A 20,966-nucleotide genomic window follows, 5' to 3' on the forward strand; every position below is an offset into this window, starting at 1 on the left:
TAACTAAAAATAATGATTCCATTATACCAGAATATAAGAAAAAGAAAGTAGGCATGATTACCAAGCAAATAGGATGGTGTTGGGAGGATAAATTTGCATAAAAGAGAGTTATTAGATAGTGCCTAAAAATAAACAATTTGCAGGATTATAATACTGAAAAATATCAGGTAAATACTGTAAGTTAAAAAACACTTTAAATGATTGGAACCACAAAGGGGCAGGTACCGCTGGATTTTTAAACATTGTATGCATATATTATTTCATTAAATATTTTAAAAATAAGGAACTATGACAAATATTATTTTATGGCTTTTCCAGTTTTATTCTCTGATCTCTTACATCTTAAAAAATTGTTGGTAACATATTAGTGCTCATTGAGGAAGTAGACATTAATTTAATATGTCTTTTATAGAAAGAGTTTATAAAGAAGAAATTTTAAGAAAAGCAACAGAATAAACAATGTGAATTCCCAGTGCAGCACCCCAGAGGATTAGGACATGTCACTCTTACTCAACAGAAAGACAGCAGGCCTTCTTTTCCAGGTCTAGCAGCTAGAGGTGGGAGCAAGAAGGGAAGAAAGAGAGAAAACACTTGTCTCATTGGAGTTCAAGTTGCTAATTGAATCACTTCTACATTTCCAAAATAGACATAAATTGTTTGCTTTTGTTTCCAAAATACAAATGTATTTCCCTTTTTAACACCACTTTCAAGTGTTTTATTTGTATTATAAGATTTTGTGTTCTTTCCTTCCCTTGCGTTTTCTAGCTTTCCAGGAATATATCTTCAGCATGTGAAAAATGCAGTTGATTGTCATTAAAAGCTCAATTGATGAAATGAACATCGCAGATGTCAGGGTATGTGCACGTGAAATTTTCATTTGTAAGCAGTGCTTTCATTACCATCACATTCGTCAGGGATATCTGCTTATATGTGTTGGTAGTCAGTTGATGCAGAACATCTGGCCACATTGTTTTTTACAATTTTTAAGTATATTTTATTGATTATGTTGTTACAGTAGTTCCAATTTTTCCCCTTTGCTCCCCTCTGCCCAGTACCCACGCCCCTTCCCTCCAGCAACCCCCCCCCCCTTAGTTCATGTCCATGGGTAATGCATATAAGTTCTTTGGCTTCACCCTTTCCTATATTATTCTTAACTTCTTCCTGTCTATTTTGTACCAACCAATTATGTTTCTTAGTCCCTGCACCATTTCCCCATTTCTCCCCCTTCCTCTTCCCAGCTGATAACCCTCCAAATGATCCCCTTACCTATGATTCTGTTTCTATTCTGGTTTGCTTAGTTGAATTTTGTTTTTATTTCTTAGATTCAGTTGTTGATAGTTGCGAGTTCATTGTCATTTTAGTGTTCATAGTTTTGATCATCTTTTTCTTAAATAAGTCCCTTTAACATTTCATTTAATAATGGCTTGGTGATGAAGAGCTCTTTTAGCCTTACCTTGTCTGGGAAGCACTTCATCTGCCCTTCCATTCTAAATGATAGCTTTGCTAGATAGAGTAATCTTGGTTGTAGGTTCTTGCTTTTCATCACATTGAATACTGCTTGCCAGTCCCTTCTTGCCTGCAAAGTATCTTTTGAGAAGTCAGATGAGAGTCCTATAGGCACCCCTTTGTAGCCAACTCTCTGCTTCTCTCTTGCTGCTTTTTAGAATTCTCTCTTTAACTTTAACCTCATTTTAATCATGATGTGTCTTGGTGCAGTCCCCTCTGGGTCCAGCTCACCCAGGACTCTCCATGCTTCCTGGACTTATATGTCTATTTTCTTCTCAAGATTTGGGAAGTTTTCCTCCATTATTTTTTCACATAGGTTTTCAATTTCTTGCTCTTTCTCTTCTCCTTCTGACACCCTCATGATTCGAATTTTGGCACACTTAAAGTTGTTCCAAAGGTTCCCAAGCCTCTCCTCATTTTTTTCAGTTCTTGTTTCCTCATTCTGTCATGGTTGACTGTTTTTTTCTTCCTTATGTTCCAAATCATTGATTTGAACCCTGGTTTTCACCCCTTCACCTGGTTTTATGTGGATTTTCCTTCGTTTTACTTAGCATAGCCTTCACTATTTCTCTTATGCGTTTGCTGTACTCAAGCATATCTGTCAAGTCTGTGAGCATCTTTATCACCAGTGTTTTGAATTCTGCATCTGTTAGTTTGGCTATCTCCTCGTCGCTTTGTTCTCCCACTGGAACCTTGATCTGTTCTCCCTTTAGGGCCATAGCTCTCTGTCTCCTCATCTTGACAGGCTCCTGTATTTGTTTACCTCTTTGTCTTAGGTAGAGCTGTCGCTCTTGTTATATTTTAAGGGGCGGAGCCTTAGGCATCCATCAGTACAAGGTGACCTGTTTCACCACGTGGTGGCACTGTGTGGGAGGTAGGTGTCTGAGAGGGAACAATGCCGCTCGTTGTTCGTTCAGCACTAGCCCCTTTTCCAGGCACTTCTCCCACTTCTGTATGGGACTGGTGCTTCTCTGGCTGTTGCCCTGGTCATCGTTCCCAGAGTGGTGGGTCTGCGGATATTCTAGGCCCATGGGGGCCCTTTAAGCAAGCGGACTCTGCTGAGAGACCAGCAGTTTCTTCCTCCACCCCAACCCCCACTGGTTTGCACAGTCAGAAGCAATGAGGCTTGATTTTCCCTGGTGCTGTGATCATGAGCTGCTGGGTCTGCTGAGGAGCTGGGAACACTCCCCAGCTGTCTCTCCTGACTTTTAAAAACATGTTACTGTGCTTTCTGCCAGCCTGACACTGCTGTTGCTGCTGCCACCACCATACCACATCCTCTCTGCCCCAGCTCCCCTTCTCCTACCTGTCTGGATGAGTATTCTTTATATCTTTCTTTGTTGGACTTCCATGCAGCTCGATTTTCTGGAACTTCTGGTTGTTTCTAGTTTTGAGGTAGCTGCATTCCTTCTTAGTTGTGGAGGGAGATGCAGCGTGTCTGTCTATGCCTCCGTCTTGGCCGAAAGTCCTGGCCACATTGTTTTTGATTGCTAGGTGACTGCATCTTATCTTGTTCCCACCAAGAACCATGTCAGCAAATCAGATTCCCAGACATTGTTAATTATCCTTTCAGGGAAAGTGGTAATGGAGTCCAAAAAAAAAAAGGGCAAGAGAATTAGAAAGATCAAAAAGGTCATTAGGTCAAGGTAGTATTTTATGCTATTTTACTTATTACCTAAGAAATTCTCATTGATGATATTATTTTACTCTATATTATTTATTACCTAAGAGATCCTCCTTGATGAGCTTTGGACACATCTTACTAAAAATGTTATAACACCATTTTTGTTAATAGCATGAATCAATAATTTAGCATGATGTTTCTCATTGATATACCATTAAAAGACATTTTGGTTCTCTTTATTAATTCTCATAACCTTTACCATAGCAGACAGTTTCCCATAGTGTGCAAGATATATTTTTTCTTTTTTGAAGTCATCTTCAGACAGAAGATGTAAGAGAAACATCTCTATTCCCTAATGTCCAGTAGTTTATTCAAACACCAAAAACCTACATGTTAGCTTTAGCTTTAAAGTGTCTATGTTTTTTATTATAGAAAAAATATTGAATGTATGGAATACAAAAAATTTGTACAAAACCTTTAAAATAAATATAGTAAAGAAATTTGATTGCTGGAGCAGAGGACACAATTCTGATTCCAGAAGTAATTAATACAACCTCTATAAATAATTTAGTATATTTCTATTGGAATTAGTTCTTCATCTTTTAAAACACCCAGTGCATGCATTAAAATTCATGATTATGCCTGTTCTGAAACAGTTGTTACATTTATGATTGCTTATGAGGATGATCACTCTTACAAAACTAGTTACTACAACTTAGAAAGAAACAAAATTGTCATTTTGGGGAGAAAATTAGGCTTTTCAAAGAACAAAAACAAGAAAAAACAAACAAACAAGTTTGTTTATTTCATTTTGGTGGGCCTTTAATTGGATTGAAAGATAATAATGATTATAGCTTTTTAGTTCTTCTCACAAATTTACAATAAAATGACAGAACCAGTATCCTCTAGCAAAATATTTGCCTCCTTTTGATGTTCAACATTTTTTTTACATTAATAAAGAGGTGACAAATGCATTTGAGGCCTATCTTGTCAGCTATAGAAGGACAAATTGCTTACTTGTAAGAGTTTTGTTTCAACTTCCCAAATATGTGAACACCATTTAAGAATGACTTTTTCCAAACTAAGTGTTGTAGGTAGAACACTAGTTCCTGGGGAGGAAAAAAGATTTTCTACTTGATCAGTTAAAGAGTGAGTTTCATTTCTGATGGCTTGTCAGAGTCCTTTCCCATTTTCTCACTTTGCCCAGCATACCCAGAGACAGAGCCAACTTTCAGTGCACTTTGTAATGAAAACCCTAAAAATGTAACCATTTTATTTCTTCATGAGAACAACGTGATCTACACACACACATCCCCTAAAATAGCAGTCATACCCAAGGACTGCTGCAAAATGAAAATTTAGGGCCTCTTGTTCAAAAAGCAGAGGGAAAAACTTTTGTTAGGCATGCTCAAATATAATGCTTATTTGCTTTCTTCCACAGTTGTCTTGACTTACTTCAGTGATTTTCTAAATTTGCTATTTAATGTTATTCTATAGTAACATTTTAAATTATTAGCATGAATTTTACCATTCATCTTTACATTGTGCAATGTCCATTTTAAATGCAAATATAGAACCATTTAACTTGTATGCATAATCACTGAAGTGACATAATTTGTGTCCTGTAGCTTATACATAAATACGTATTTCTCTTACCAGAACAGTGAAAACGCTATACCAAATTAACTCAACTGTTTGTATTTCACTTCTTGATATGGGCATCTCCTACCTACAACCTTTGTTTTTTGCTTATTGATGAATCAGGAATAACTGAAAGGGAAAAGAACTATGGATTTTGTTGTCTTCTCTTTCCTTTTATATCATTTTCAGCATATGTGATTGGCTACTAAATGGAAGTAACCCAAGTAAGAACAGCTACAATAAGATTCTTGGTTGTTAATGTTTCTTAGAACACTGATTGCCTTCTTTCTGCATTCAAAGCAAATCCTGGTTCATCAGGAAAACATCACCCAGCTGGGCTGTTCACACCCTCATTTATACAGCCATAGACATAATATATTTACCACTTTGATCTTGCTGTAGTCCTGCTCATTGTGGGATCCCAGAATTATGTGCTTATGGGGTATCATGAGCCCTGTGTGTGAGTAGGGCAACAAGGAAGGGGTGACAGACATGCATATTGCAAATTTCTCCTTGGCTCGTGTACTTGTTCCACTGTACTACCAGACTTCAATTATAAAACACAATTTCAAAGATAACATTTTTAAGCATTTTAAGATAGCCACATAAGAATGTTAAACCAAGGCTGGGGCTTTTCTGAGGATGGGCCCTGTGCTACTTCATAGGCTACATGCCCGGGAAACTGGACTGGGTTTCACCAGGAACTCTTAACTTGTATTTCAGGAGGGCTTTGCTTGTAGGTCCTTTCCACACCTTTGTATACAAATTGACATAAAGAAGATACTTCTGAAACATGTTACGTATTTTTATAGCACCTTTTTATGTGTACTTTAAATATGTGGCCCCTACACAAAGACATTAATCCTAAAAATGAAAATACCCACAGTAGTTTTCAGGAAAACTTAAAAAGTAAACTTAAGGAAGATCAAAGCAATTAACCAAATTAAAAATAATCAGTGGTTAAAATCAGACTTTAATAAACCATATTCTCCTTCTATTGATAAAGGCCACTGTTAAGTGATATTTTTCAATGAAACTGCTGCTCTGACTTAGAAAAAAGAAGTATATGAAGCCTAATACTTATTGGAAAAGCCAGTGTTGTGTAGAATTTTTAGTTCGAAGCCTTAGAGACATCATGTTTGTGTTCTGTTGATACTGTATATACACTTATGTTCTAGAGACTCCGAATTGTAACCTTAATAAAATATAATACAGTACTGATTTAGAATTCAATATTTGTCTTACTTTGTTTCAGCACATATTATGAAATTTGGTAAGATGTTAGACTATAGACATGAGACACTAACCACCTGATTTATTATAAAGATGCACACACCATTTGCTATAGGAGAGGAAGCATAACACTGTTTTGTTGACTTGTAAGAAGAAAAGGAAGGACAGAACATTAAAGCTAAAAAACTAATAATACTGTTTCCTCCAACTTTGAAATAAATAAGATTTGTCAGGGCTATAGAGTGATAGACATTATTAACATAATAAATGTCACAGGTTTAGAAGAACTCCCAAATACTGTATCCCACACATACTGAAGAATATTGAGCAAGTTATTGTCTAAAGGCATGATTATTCAAATGACACTGTATATTTTGCCCCATCTGTTTGTTTGATTTCTTCTTTTCTGGCCCATGGCAGAAATAAAGTCACCATCACAATGAAATGTTTTGGCACACAGATTATGAATGTGTTCTAGCTGTGTTACCTTGCCCTGGTGAAATTCAGCCTTCCTGGGAATACTTATCTTCAGGGACCCTTGACATTGATCCAAAGATTGCCTAGATCAGAATGGTAACCTTTTAATGATTGGACCCTGTGTATATGCTGTTTGTTCATTCACTAATTTAGTGAACTATAGGTGTTAAGCATTATATGTGTGTAAGGACAGTATTGTAGAAATTTCAAATATTAATCAGATAGGGACCTTCACTTTAAAGAGCATCTAGAAATGGAGATAAGACATCTATAGTAATAACTATCTCATAAGGTAGAAAGTAGAAAGTACAGGAAATATATTACATGCCTGTAAAAGAGTTATGTGGGTATATATTTGGAAAACTAGTTACCATCAAGCAAAATCCATGAGACAAATGAGATAGTTCATTAAGTTAAAAAGAAACTCTAAAAATTCAACAAATTTCTTATATATTAAAGTTAGTCGATTAAAATATAATAATAAATACCAACTAATAATGACCAAGAAAAAGGAAAATATTTAGTAATAAATACAGCAAACAGAATCTGGACATTTTTAGATAGAAGGATGAGATTTCAGGGGAAGAAAATAGTATATGTATTGTAAATGCACAGGAACTGAGAAGTGAACAGCTGTCATACATGAGAAATAGTTTGTCTTTTAGAACAGTGCTGCTTCAATTTTAATGTACATATGATTACCTGAGGATCTCGTTAAAATGCAGATTTTGATTTAATAGATCTGGAATGGGGCCTGAGATTCTATGATTTTAACAAGCTCTCAAATAGTATCAGTACTGCCAATTTATTGACCACAGTGCATAGCAGTAGTTTAAAGTACAGAAAGCATAACTAGAGAAATCATAGTTGGGAACTTTTAGTGGAACAATGAATGCAGACTAAATTTGGGCTTTATTATGTAGAAAATAAAGATTTCTGAAAACAAATTATTTTTATCCAAGCGGAACTCTGGTAACATTAACAAAGTTAATTTACGACAGATGTTTTAACTTGCCTCCTTAACAACCTCCCATCTTGGTTGGATGTTTTAGAGTGACTGGGCCATGAGGTATCTATAGTCTATGTAACTTTCTCAAATTTGTATTACCAAGGTCCTCAGAGGAGGAGGTTTCTAAGAAACAGTACGGTAACCCAGGTCTCATGGATAATGCCTGGGTAGAGGAAGTTTATGTTAGAAATTCAATTAAAAAAAAAAAAGCCTGAGAATCAAACAATATATATGTCATGGTTAAGCAGACTGTATTTCATAAATGCGAGTATGGTTTAATATTTAAGATCTGAATTCTCCCCAAGTTTTCCTTGTCTTGGTAAGCTATATATCTCTTTGCTTAACCAGAAACCCAAGAAACATTTATAATCTCTGAATCTCCCTCATCTCCCATATCAAGTTATTCATTAGGTCCTGTACATTCTACCATCCAAATGGACTTCAAATCTAATTATGGATCTCTATCCTCATTGTATGCCAGCCAATCATTATTACTTAACTAGACTACTACTACAAGGGTTTCCTAACTGGTCTTTGCACTTCTCTTTCCTCCCGCCCCTTAATACATTCTTCACAAAGCAGTCAAAGAGATATTTTTAAAATATAAATCTTATCAACTCATGTCCCTGATGAAAACTATTCAATGACTGCTCATTTTACTTTGAATAAAATCCAAACTCCTCACTATGGCTTGTAAGTCCAATTTGTTCCATTTTCTTATCTCCAATAATGCCGCAGCTGTACTAATTCTATTTTCCTAGACTCCCTCTATCTTTGTCCCCTTAGAATTGTCACACATCCTTGTCTCTCTTCTTGAACAATAATTTTCAGAAAGGCGTTTCCTAATCACCCCATATAAGTGGAAGTCCTCATCCCCCAAACTCTTATTGTAGCATCCCAGTTCCTTCCTGCATATTTTTCTATTTTCCTACATTTCTAGTAACACACTTATTTCTTTATCTATTTTGTGTCTATCTTCTCACTATATTGTAAAATCTATAAAGGCTGAGTCTATGTGTTTTTTTATTCACCTTTATAAAAACATAAATAAATTCATATTAATTTACTAAACACATCTGTTGAATATCTTAGATGTGCCAGGTACTATTTTTAGTTTTTGATTTATAAAAGATAAAAGTACCATATTTTTTGGCTCCATTAGATGCACTTTTTTCCCCAAAAAACTGGGAGGAAATGTCTGTGCATGTTAAGGAGCAAATATTGCATCACAGACCATGATATGTATTACCTGACATACATAACAGTGGTGGCAACCGCTGTTAGAAGAGGAAGCAGTGGACCCATGCGAAATCCCTGGGGATGCTTAAATGTCCAACTTTATTGCTGAATCTCAGGGTGTCTGGTCAGTTGCCATCCGCTTCTGCCCATCACCTGGGACCTGGGAGAGTGCAGAGAGCTGCCTGATACTCCCAGTTAAAACCGCTGACCTGTTGAATCAGGTGAGGCTAATAACAGGTATGAGGCACAGTTCTAATTGCCAATTGTCTTTGACACTGGGTGGGGTCTGTGACAGTAGAACTGCCTCCAATCACTAATCACTATGTCTTAAGCTTTGCCATTCACAAGAGGCAGATGGGTGGAGCTGAAGTAACATGTTCTTGACTGGCTACTGGCTCTGTTAGATGCTACCTCTGTCTCGTCTACCTCCATACTGTTTCCAGTGTACATCAGATTTCTGTGTGAGGAGGCCAGCGGTAATTGGGTGAGTAGCCATAAATGCTGAAGTTTGTAGTACATAAAGGGTGTTATGGTGGGGTCACTATTCTAGTAGTAACACAGGTGCTGAGAGGATTGAGGGGTATCACTAACCATAACAGGCACTGGGAGTAGTCCGCCAGAAACTGTAACCAGGATAGGATATTCTCAGTGACTATTACAACTAATGATAACTCTTAACTCCCTCAATGCCTCTTATTAAAGGTACCATAAATTCTGACACCAGTGATGATGAGTTCTTGGAGTTCCCAGAAAACTAGAAGAGTACTTGAACCTTAAAGTCTCTCCTCATTTGTTAATGACAGTGATGATGGTTCTTAGTACACCATTTGGTTCTGAATTTTTTTTTTCTTGTTTTCTTCCTCTAAACCTACATGCGTCTTATGGTCAGGTGTGTCTTATAGTGTGAAAAATACGATATGTCAGATAGTGGTAAGCACATACAGAAACTTTACCAAGTAAAGTATCTCAAAAATTTAGTGACACATTTGTTCCCATTAATAATCAAAGAAACAAACATTGAAATAAGAGTAAAGTAGAATCTTTCTGGTCCAACAACATAGCCAAAATTAACAAGAATGAGGCCACCTGGATTGCCCTTGTTTGAGGAAATAAATCTGCTGCTACACAGCCTGTAGAACTGTACAGGCCAACTTTCTATATGACAATTTGTCAAAATATATCAAATTACTAAAAAGAAACAACTGTTTCTTTGACTTAATGATTACAACCTGTATATTTATGTCAAGGAAATAGACAAATTAGTGAAGATACACCTCCAATATTATTCATCACAATTATAATAGCAAAGTTAGAAACAATCTGAAAATCTCCCACAGAAAAGGGTTTGGTTAAATATATTTTGTACATGCATATGAGGTATTGAAAAGTATCCAGCTTTATATGTAATAACATGGAAAGGTGTTTGTTATATTGTATTTAGAAAGAAAAACAAGTTAGAGAGGTTTGCTATTGTTTTAAACAATACACACATGTATGGAAAAGTATGGGAGACCACATACCACTAATTGCTGTGGTTGGATAGTAGTATATCAATTATTTAAGTTTTTTTCTTTATATTTATATTTAATTTCCATTATTTATCCACTGCTTAATATATTGCTTATGTGAATTGCATAAGCCCCCTACAAAAGAAAGGTGATAATTCTGACAACTTAGAATATTATCATTTTAGATCTGAAAGGCACCTTAGAGATTATTATATCTTTATCATTTAACAAACCAGGAATCTAATACGTAGTAGTTAAATGAATTCCCCACATTGAATTACAGGTAGAGCTGGGACAACTAATGTCTTGTGAATCTCAATACATGATTTGCTTTCACAGCATAATAGTAATCCCTAAACAATGCTTTTAATAGAAGCTCTTTCTAAAATATTCGTCGGCAGCCGTCCGTCTCGAGAGACGATGGTGTAGCTTCTTAAGAGTCCATCTGCACCGCCGAGAATGGCTGTGCAGTCCGACTCGGGAGTGACATGGTAGTATCTGTCTCCTCCCGTGTTGAATCGACATCTTGCGATGACGCTGAAGCTACAGAGCCTGGGCAGGGTAATATGGAGGGTCTGCTGTTGCCCATGCAGCAGACCCCCCCTCTCTTCGCAGCTGAAGGATCCAAGGGAAAGACGGAGTCAATACAGCTTGGGTTCAGGTGCGCCGCAGGAGTTGCCGGTGTTGACTACAACGTCAAACCGCCTTAGGGACTCCAGCTCCGGATTTTCTGTCGGGGTTTACTCCCTTAGCCTTTCCCCTGAAGAGGTATGCCGCAAGGCAGCGGAGGTTTTTTGGAGTCAGAGTTTTCCTTCTCTGATGTACCCTGACTGGAAGATCGAACCAGCGACACTTAGCTCGCAGGCCGACGCTCAATCCACTGAGCTAAACCAGCCAGGGCTTTCTAAAATATTACATGTGTATTTACTAAACAAAAATATGCAAATCTCTTTGCATGACTTTATTGTTTTCTATGCATTTAGGTCTTCTAATCTCAATCCTTCACTTTTTTCCATGGAAGAGTGGCAATCTTTAAATCCTTTGTAGCATAGAATAGAATGACTAACTGCTTATATGTGTGCAATAACCATGCAAATCTATGTGCATGGTTTTCTTTTACTTTCTCTTTTATAAATTTGGTGTCATATAGTTTCAACAATAAATCCTCTAACATTGTTAGTAAAATGAAGATGTTTTCTGTTCCCACTTAAGCAAAAATGCATTTCAAATCTATCAGCTCCTTTATCTCTGGGATAATCAATATTTAAAAGACTGCATTTACAACCAATAAATAGTTGCAGAGAATTAGAGATGTGTCTTCTAATTCTATATACACCAATATATGGTGCAGTTGCTCAGAGATTCATTGCTAAGTATAAATTGTAGATGGGTGGTAGGTAAAGACTAGGCTAAGAACTGTTACTAAAATTGGTAGTATTTTTTATTACATAGATCTAATCCTTTAGTAGTTCAACTATAGATAGTGCCATAATAGAAACAGAAATCACCATCAACAGATTATTTTTTGAGAAATGTAAAGCAACTTTTTATATATTTTTATTTTCTAAATAGAATCAAAAGGTCAAACTTAAGTATATTTTTAGAGGTAAAATAATACCTCAGCCTATATTAAAACTTCATAACTAAATTATATAAATTTAACAATTGTTACAATGTTTTAGTCATTGCATTGAAAATCAAAACGGCAGATTAAACCACCTATTTTAAAATACCTCCTGAACAGATGGTCCATATCTATTCTCATTTATACTACCAACTTCCCATAAGTAGGTGCTTAGGTTCTTCTCTGAATACTCAAGTTCTGTTCTAATTATAATTGGTTCCAATTATTAACATTTGTCTTTGGAGAAATGACTTTCTGTAGAGCAAATATAGTCCCAATCTTTTTTAATACTTGTATTAGTGTTCTTAAGATCATATTTCAAAATATCTATGTGTTTAGTGTGGTATAAACTAAACATCTAGATGATTTACTAAATCATGTATCAGCTGACATATTAGATAATCTGGTATCATATACTCCCGCATTCATATTTCTTCAGAGCTGTATTGGGTATTACCTATTTGGTCCCAAATAGAGAGAGCTGGCCTCTGAGGTATTTGGGAAATAAATGGTAAAATGATGTAGTCACATGTGTGAATGAATGCTCGACTTTCTGTTCATACTGTATGAACATATGTGTGTGTGCACACAATTATTAATAACTTTGGCTTTTTAAGAAAAGAAAATAAAATTCACGATCCAGATTTAGGGTTAATTTCTTTGATCTTACAGCAGTGTTTCTCACTTGCTATTGGCTTAGAAAGTTTTTCTTTAGCAGGATTCTCTTTATCAAATAAGAAAAATCTATAGTGTTAGTCTGATTATCTTCAAAATGCCTGACCTTGATCACATTCCAGTGAAATGTGGTTCTTTGCTTATATTTACCTATTGTCACAGTCATCATGTACTATACTATTCATCTTTTGCTAAAGGCAGACTTATTTTCTGGGAAGTGAAATGATGTGTATAAATGGATATTAATCGATTCATCGACTAATTGATTCATTTAGAAAATACCATTGAATAACTTCTATATAATAGACATGTTGTTGGCTATAAAAATGACAGACTTGCTAACCACCTTCTACAAGCTCTAAAGTATAAAGAAAGGTGATGTGGGTGGCACTATTGATGAAACAATATTGAGTCATTTGTGATCATTGTTAAGTCTTGTTGATGGTTGCATGTTAATTCATTATACTATTCTCTTTTTAAAAGTTTGAAAATTTTCATAATAAAGAAAAACTTCCTCATTATTGTTCTTTCGTAAAATGAGTCCTTTATCGAGGTTTTCTCCACTTAGTTGGGAATGTGTGTCCTATTTCCCCCCCCAAAAAAAAATCACAGAACTTTGGTTTGTTTTTCCTTTGAATTTTTCTCTTTCTGAAAGTGTCAGACATATTATTTACAATTTAACTATTTCTCCCCAAAGTCAATTTCTAAAATTCTTTACTCTTAAAAAATAAAAGACCATACCTACTTTTTTCCACATTTAGGGTTAAAAATGGGGTTAGGAGCTTGGCTGTGTTAAGCTTCTCCAGAATCACCTCTTTCCTTAGTCTCCAGGCCACTAAATTATGTCATTTGGTTATTAATGTGCCCTTAGTTGATTGATGACGTTAATTTTGTTACCATATTCTCCTCTCTTTTGTTCATTTTGTTATATTTTTGGGAAAAGATATTCTGTATTGTACCTTTCTTTCTCCATCTTAAGTCAGATCAAGCTCATGTTTTATTTTCCTAAAGACTCAAAAGGAAATTAAAGAACTAATCTGAAAATAAACAGCAGATAATGCCTTAAAATGTCGACATAACCAAAATACCCATCTGTGTCCCCTTTTAATTGTATTCAAGTTTGCAAATACTATAAAAAATATGACCACCTTACAAGGAATTTTTCTAATCATTTAGAAAAATGTCAACTTTTCTTTTCTTGTCTCATCAATAATTGTACCATATGCTAAAAATATTCATCTTTATTCATATTTTAATTACCTATTATCCTGTAATAACAGACTACTACTACATATTGAAAACAGTTAAAAACTTGAATCAGGCATTTTAACTTTTAAATGTTACACAAAAGCTTTGCAAAAGAATGTTTTTAGAAAAATAAAAAGTCAAGCTTAAGACTAAGAAAATATTTGTAAATTTCTGACAAAGGATTGATATTTAAAATCTTTCTAAACTCAATAATAATAAACAGGTAAATAATTTTTTTTTTAAATTGTCAGTATTTTCAGAATGCACAATGCATAAAAAGTCACAAGGTAATATTTTTGGATGATAGGCTATTTCTGTTTTGCTTGTGATTACATTACTCTATGTTCATTAACGTTATTCACCCAAAAACTTTAAATTTTACTGTATTTAAATTATATCTCAATTAAAAAGAAACTGATGGAAAATAAATTTACGAGACCAAATGATGTGAAAAGTAAAAATATTATTACATTTTAAATGTTAACTAAATATCAACACTGTGATAACCTAATCTTAGTCCAATGAACTCAGACTTAATCAAGTTTAAATGTCTTGTCTTAAATTGAGTTCTCTGAAAACATATTGTCAGACATATGGACATTTATTGCAAGTGTCCTTGGGGAACATCTGTGAGGAAGTAAGGGTAGCAGAACTGGACACAGGGCAGAAGCTACCCACAAGAGGCCATAACTGAGCCCAGAGCTCTCTTACATTGAAGAAAGATGGGCTTTACAGGTCTCCTCAGATTGTCACTGGCCAAAGGCTGCAACCTAGGAAAGGGCATTCTCTGGGGCCAAAAGCAGTTCCCAGTGAGGGACTTTGTTCTGTGCCAGTAAGTGCCAATATTCCCAGCATCCACCCTGAAGATGAGATCTGGGCTGATCATCTCATTATCTACCACACATGTATATTTGAAACTTCTCATGTCATAGTATTTTATTTAAATATTATTAAAAACAAAAATTTAAATCTAGTATTATTCATATACAAATATACATTGCAATATTGATAGGGAAACAACTTATAAATACGCTTTAACAGAGAATTAAAAAATTGACATTTATAAAATGGAGTATTATGAAATCATTAACAAGTATCAGAAATATTTCTGTGTACTAGTAGATAAAAATTTTCAGGATAATAGCATTATGTGGAAAAAAACAAGGCATAGTGCAGTACATGTATTATTCTGCTTTTTGTGTAAAAGGGGATGGGAAAATATAATTTTTATTTGTTTATGATTGCTCAGAGAAACTCTGAAGGAACCCAATAAATAAATTCAAAGAAATAAAGATGACTATGTGGGCTGAGGTTTGGATGGAGTTAATAAGGACTTATCTCATTGGGGATAAGGATAAAAAGTAAACCTTTTTCTATTTTTAAAATTTTAAGCATGGGATATATTGTCTATTCAAACAATTTAAAGATATAAATTTGAAAAATATTAATATAAGCACTCACCCAGGAAAAATTTAAAGAAAAATAAAACCTTCCTTTGGCCACTATAAGTGTCAGAATAGCATCCTGAACCAAAGTCATCATCACGTTGGTCTAGAAGGTCACAGCCACACTTTGCTAGCTCTGCTGGCTGCTCTTGTTAATGTTTGCAGTTTATTCTCACATAACAGGCAAAGAGGTACTTCACAAAAAGAGGTCAGATCATATTTGCTCAAACCCTCCATTGGTTTCTCATTCTTCTGAGTCTAAAGGCAGAGATCCTTGCAATGACCTACAAAGACCCATGTGATCTTGATTCACTTCTCCTCACCCTTACTCAACTCTCTCATCCTTTACCCTCTGATTTCATCTCCTATTGCTCTGTCCTCTCTCACTCTGTCCCAATCACACTAGCCTCCTTTTTCTTGTCACAGCAAGACAGACATGGTCCTGCCTTGGGACCTTTACACTGTTTTCTCTGAGAATACTTTTTTTATCATGTATTGTTTAATTACTTAATTAATAACTTACTAGTTATTAACTTTCAAAATGTTGCTCTCCTACTGTTTAGGAGCCCTAGGTTACTCATACAGGAAAATAAGTGACACTTTGTCCTTTCTTGAATGTAATTTATGCATAACATTTTTCTATGTTATGTTGAAAATTATTTACAGAAAGAGCTATGCCAGTGTTTTTAGTTGCCAAGTTTTATTAAAATTTTGGATTTGTTACCTTTAATTATACCAAGCCTACTTTATAAAACTGATTCTTAATATTTTTACATTTATCTATACCTACTTTCCAATTTTCAGCTGGACACAATTATTCTGAATATCTGTTGTACTTGTATGACTTCCCATTCTATTATACTCAACATACTCCTAGACCTTAATTTCATGTCCTTGGTGCTAGAAAGTATCCACTGATTTTACTAACTGATAATGATTCCCTTATTATTATGTGTAATAATCTCAATATAAGTTCAGCTCATAAAGAAGTCAAGTAAATCTCCTTCTAACTATTACAGACATACACCTATACTAGAAAGAGAGACATCAAATAGAAAAAAAAAAATTAAGGCCCAAAGTGTAGGACTTTCAGACTACTATCAATGTTTTCACAAAGATATAGCCACCACTCTTAAGAAATTAGAAGCTTGGCTCATAATTAGAGGGGGAAGCTACATTCAGCAATTGATTATCTAACAGGAATCACAAAAATCGATGTCTGTCCAGAAGGTATCCAGCCATATAATATGAAAAATAGAGACATTTATTGAAAAAGGTACAAGATACAATAAACATTGTACATAGAACAATGACACCTCAGTCCCCTTCAAAGTAGGCACCTTGAGACCTCACATAGTTTTCCTTATTCTCATCAGCTGTCCCGTCATATTTTCCTGAATCTCATCAATGGTCTAAAGTCTCTTCCCTTTCATAGGTGATCTTAGTTTTGGGAAAAGCCAGAAGTCACAGGCACCAAATCTGGGCTCTCAGAGAGCTGAGTCACCTGGGTGATTTGACATTTCAACAAAAACTCTGTATGGGATGTGATATGTGAGTGGACACATTGTTGTGATGAAGCTGCCAATCACCAGTTGCCCATAGCTGCAGCCTTCTGATTCATCTGAATAGTTTCAGCGGAGGAATGTTCAAGCTTAACACGAAATTTGATGCAGATCTGTTGCTCTTCTTGCTCAGTCATTTTGAATGTGATGACCTAGTACACATGCTTACTCAACCGTGTCTACCACCCCCACTAATACAGTGAAGTCATCATTGTTCACACATGTGCATTCCTGTTGACTCTCCTTGGTTGCCACGTTACATTGATGTCACACAAACCATTCTTGTTATATTAATAGTGGCTGGACCTTTTCCAGGCAGACCTCGTATAGCTGAATTTTCTCATGCCTTAAGAAAGGCAATTTTTGTTAAAAAAAATAATGATGGAAACTTGGGTAATGCTATTCTCAGCAAAATGGTAGGCTCCATGTTAAGAGATCTTGAAATATTTCCAAAGATCAAGTGGTTACAATATGTCAAAGATGCACATTGTAAGCACTCAGCTGTTTGCTGTCACTATTGTCATTTTGATATCCCCCACATAGCATCTAGACCTGCTGAAGACATAGAAAATGCTCAGCAAAATAGTTTTAACTTCAATTGAAATAACTGAAATAGTGATTCCTTTCTTGCAGAAGATTATCCCCTCCCTGATGAGGGGAAAAAAGGGATATAGGAAAATTATATATACCTTCTACTCGATTTTGCTGTGAACAAAAACTACCCTAAAAATCTGTCTGTAAAAAATAGAATATGTAGCTCATGTTTTTAATCAGAGGATATTTTATACTATAATTTGTATGAATTTTTATATGTGGTTAATACATATAATGATGAAAATAAAAAGATGAAGAGTTAGTAATTCTTAATGTATGCATGTGTGCATGTGTGCATTATACTTTCATTTTGTCTTACCACAGTATTTTCAAACATGTTTGAATTTTGGGTGACTATTTTTTAAAAGACAAATGCAAAAATACATAATATAGTACAAAAGAAATTTCAGGAAATAAATATTTTTAATTTTCTTTAATTCAAATATCCTCTGTTTAGTCTATTCTACCAAATTTACAGAGCAAAAATATCGCAACTCAGAAAAAGCAATGTTTACTAATTAAGGACCTTAAATTACCTACAGAGGGCAGCAAAGAACTTCAGTTCAGACTAGAAGGTTGGGTAAGCAGGCTAAAAGGGCTGCTTTCTGATTCAGCATCATTAGAAGCACTGTCACATGTGTCAGAATCAAGGTCCAGTTTGCTAAACTTAACATGACTGTTGTTTGCTGTACATGGAAGAGAACAGGAAGATGCACAGGTCAGAATCAGCCACTTGACTGTGGTCAAGGAGAAGTAGCAAATAAGTACTTTCAATGTGCCAGTCATTTTCATTAGCCCTGCTCCAAAGCTTGATACTAACAAAGGTAGTTCTTTTAAAACTTTAATTTACTTATATATTCCAAAATAAGTTGCAGTCAGATTCTCAAAAATTCTGTTTATGGTGTCTTATAAAATTATAAATTGATAATCATTAATGAGTAATGGTCCAAGGCAAATTATAATATGTTTTAAGACAAGTTTGGTTTTGAGAGCTTTTCCATTAATGTATCTATACCTCTAATTCTACACTTTATTCATCAATTTTTATGACACAATGACATTCAAAATACATCCAAGATGCCACAAGCCACCTATATCCAGAGTAGTAATTCATCATCCTCTATTGGGTTCTGATTCTGAGATAGAGTTTAACTTGTAAGATGTTATTAAGATATGCCCTTGAGGTTAACATTTGTGGAATAGAGAATAAGGAAGAAAAACTGCCTGAAGAGAAAGGTCAAACTGCAGTGCAGGCCCAACCCCACATGATGCTCTGCACCTACAATGCTCTTCCACCATCCTCCTAAATCAGGCTGAAAGGGTAAGGTCTTTATACTCCCACTTGGGTCAAGTGCACCGCATTCAAACATAATAAAAAGAAAGAAAAAAGTCTTAATGTCTTATGCTAACACAGAAGGGATAGCCTTTGCATTTACTTAGAAAGCTCTGTTGTTTTTTATGGTATCAACTCATTCATCCCTGCTTAGTAGGTGCAGGTCTTCTATGTTTTGGTTCTTAACAGATGAGACAGGGCAATACATTAAAATATTGAAATGAATATTGTATCCAAGATTTATGTTTTTTTAAAAATGCTGAAAAACAAAAGAGAATGGGACTAGAGGAATGCTTAATTGTACTTGAGTTTACAATATCTTTAGGCATTTTTCTCTTAGATCGTTAGAGACCCAGTACTAAAGCCACATATGATGGGACAAGAGAGAGGATGATATTTTAAGATTAGCTGAATTTGGCATTATGGAAAAAGAAAAACCTAACCAAGATATATAAACAAGTGGACATACATAAAGAAAAAACATAAAATTACCGCCAGACTCCCAATACAGAGAAAACCACTAATGGTGGTGTAATTTTCCTTCTAATATTTTTTTTCTCAGAACAAATATAAAGTTTTAATTCAGATTTTCTTACATATAGAAAATGATTTTTTTTCTATTCCATCAAAAAGTCGTCGTCGTCGGCAGCTGTCCGTCTCGAGAGACGATGGTGTAGCTTCTTAAGAGTCTATCTGCACCGCCGAGAATGGCTGTGCAGTCCGACTTGGGAGTGACACGGTATCTGTCTCCTCCCGTGTTGAATCGACATCTTGCGATGACGCTGGAGTGTCCTCTCCAGTGAAGCTGAAGCTACAGAGCCTGGGCAGGGTGATATGGAGGGTCTGCTGTTGCCCATGCAGCAGACACCCCCTCTCTTCGCAGCTGAAGGGTCCAAGGGAAAGACGGAGTCAATACAGCTTGGCTTCAGGTGCGCCACAGGAGTTGCCAGTGTTGACTACAATGTCAAACCACCTTAGGGACTCCGGCTCCGGATTTTCTGTCGGGGTTTACTCCCTTAGCCTTTCCCCTGAAGAGGTATGCCGCAAGGCAGCGGAGGTTTTTTGGAGTCAGAGTTTTCCTTCTCTGATGTGCCCTGACTGGAAGATCGAACCAGCGACACTTAGCTCGCAGGCCGACGCTCAATCCACTGAGCCAAACCAGCCAGGGTTCCATTAAAAAGTATGCAAATGAAAACTTGTATCTACAGCAGGTAGCTCCTCTTATTTGGCATATGCAGTATGTAATCAACACAATTATAAGTAACAATAAGATGACTAGCTGAACAATGATGTATATTTCAAACTATTTTGTTGGGAGAAACTAATATTTTAATGTTCTTGATATATTGCCAAATTGAAGTGCACATAGTGTACATTAAATTATGCTGCCTGAGATATTTTTTTATATCTTTTCAACAGTCCTTGCAACATTTTTTAAGAAAGAATATTTTACTAATTATTTATTTTATTTACTTATTTATTATTAAGTGAAAATAAATGATTTTCATCAGGTTGTATGTTTCTTTTATGTAAATGATCTACTTGTTATAGCTTTTCTTATTGATTCCTAAGTCTTCTTTATATATTAAGGATATTTTTTCTTTTTGCTTTTGTTGTAATTATTTTCCCCAGTTTTTATGTTCTCTTCACTTTTGATTACTTTCTGAACTACACATTTTTGTGTGTCTGTGAAAAACTACATGCCATATTTTTTCTTTGTGATTTCTTCCTTAACTTTACTCTTCTAAAGTTCTTTCTCAGAGATCACATATGTGCCAGCTACATTTATTACAGTGATTTATTAAAAACTCCTCAATCCATATATATTTAGAAGCAAATTATATTAGTACATATTCTTCAAATAATTAATTACCCAAAATTATTTATTGGAGAGGCATTTAATTTTTTATCATCTCACATTAAAAATTACATTTTACATCACAATCTAGAATACACATAACATATATATAGTCACATACCTGTAACTGAAGTGAAAGTGTCAAAAATAATTTTTATCCTTTATATTTGTGGTTAATTTTTATTCTATTCTATTCTATTCTATTCCATTCCATTCTACTTCATGTTATCCCATCCTATCCCACTTCATCCAACTCAATCCTCTTTCTTCCTGTTCTATTTCATCCCATTCCACTTCATTCCATTCTATTTCATTATATTTTAAGTTTTTTAAAAAATTGACTATAGTCCAAAAAAAATTGATTTAAAAAATGTATTAATGGTTTTGACC

At 35.0% G+C, this 20,966-nt stretch overlaps 1 protein-coding gene across 1 annotated transcript in view; it reads left to right on the forward strand.

The window, feature by feature from the left end:
* MAGI2 (membrane associated guanylate kinase, WW and PDZ domain containing 2) overlaps positions 1-20,966 on the forward strand; it is a 1,613,703-nt gene that overhangs the window by 267,337 nt on the left and 1,325,400 nt on the right. The window lies entirely within an intron of this gene.

Source organism: Furipterus horrens, unplaced genomic scaffold (genome assembly GCF_987537825.1).
Source record: "Furipterus horrens unplaced genomic scaffold, mFurHor1.1.pri manual_scaffold_9, whole genome shotgun sequence".
Lineage (NCBI taxonomy): Eukaryota > Metazoa > Chordata > Mammalia > Chiroptera > Furipteridae > Furipterus > Furipterus horrens.